The sequence below is a fragment of the Dasypus novemcinctus genome (assembly GCF_030445035.2).
Source record: "Dasypus novemcinctus isolate mDasNov1 chromosome 21 unlocalized genomic scaffold, mDasNov1.1.hap2 SUPER_21_unloc_1, whole genome shotgun sequence".
Taxonomy (NCBI): Eukaryota; Metazoa; Chordata; class Mammalia; order Cingulata; family Dasypodidae; genus Dasypus; species Dasypus novemcinctus.
The window spans coordinates 794,500-795,998 of NW_026688136.1; positions in this window are offsets into that span (position 1 = coordinate 794,500).

Here is a 1,499-nt window from a genome sequence, read left to right on the forward strand (position 1 = left end):
GTCTACATTTCAGTGGGCTCATTGAACAAGCACCAGTGCTTCAGTGAAGAACAGATGAATAACACACACTGGTTTGGTCATTTTGTGTATCTGTTAGTTGAGGGTTTGCATAGAAATGCCATAGGCCACCCGAGCAAGAATGGAACAAGGTGGATTAATGCCATAACTTCTCTCTCTTCTTACCTCATTTACTCTACCAGTGCCTGTTATGCCTGCTAATCCAAACCAAAAAGAAGCAGGGGGAAGGGACCCTGAAAGATGAAATTCCTATAGATCATCTTCCAGGGAATAAAACATGGCAGAAAAGGACATGGACCATATGGGGAGGGGAAGGAAGGAAACTGCTATCACAGTTGGAGTAATAGTAAGAGTTATCATTTTAAAAATTAAAATGCATGCTCCATTTGTTATAAAGTAAATTTGAATTTTTCATAATAGGCACTAGAAATTCACTATTATCATTATATGACAAAGGAGGCTTACTTAATTCAATTTAACTAGAAAAATTAAAGAAAGTTAAAAAAATTGTAAATAACAGAGAAATGAGAGTGTAGTATTTGTTTCTAATAAGGGATTAAGGTAAGAAGTAGCATGCCTCACATTGTTCTAAGGTAATAGGCTGTTCACTCAGCACAGTCAACATGGTACAATTTATGTATCTATTATTCCAGAATAACTATTAACAGCACATCCTTTCCTTTTCCAAATTGTTCCAGATAAGAAGACTGTGTTCACCTTAAATTTAAGCCTGTTTCCTAATATGATTCTAGGTGGTCACCTCTTCTGGATCCAGATATTTTTTGCAGGGAAGGACAACTCCCAAAAGCTACACCAGATAGTTTCCTTAACTGAACCTTTCCAAAGTGGAATGTGGAATCAAGTTAGTTTATGTTATTGCCAAATACATCACTGTATTCCTCCTTATAAATGGAAAACATTTTTCCTAGATAGAAAGGAGCCAGCAGCAGATAAAGGGAGGGAATAGCAAACTGATTTGAGTGCTGTTCAGCATGGAGGCCTGTGATTTGCTTTCTCAACTCTTGCAGGTTTCTCTGAGTCAGCAAAATATTTTCTTCCCTCTGACTTAGAATTTTTTGTTACTTGCAAACCTCTTCCCTGCCCCAATACAGATTTTGGTTATTAAAATCAATGTACTGAATGTCATATGCTCAAAACTATGCATCTAGCAATATTATTTTATGTTACAAGATGCAAGAATAGTTTAGATGGGGCAGCTGGCCACACTTATGTAGATATACAGAAGTTCACTAAGTTATAATGTGCTGTTTTCTATCATTCAGTCACTCTGTAGCTTTTAGGCATAGAGCCTTGCCAATCTCCCTAAAATATTCCCATCTTGCCCATTCAGAAAACTGGCACCAAGCACTGATTTGTAGAGGTCTTGAGGGCCATTAATCACATAGTGGAAGACATTCACTGGTAGTACCAAATCCCTACACATCACTCACCACTTTATCCAGAAACCTCTATTTGTCCAT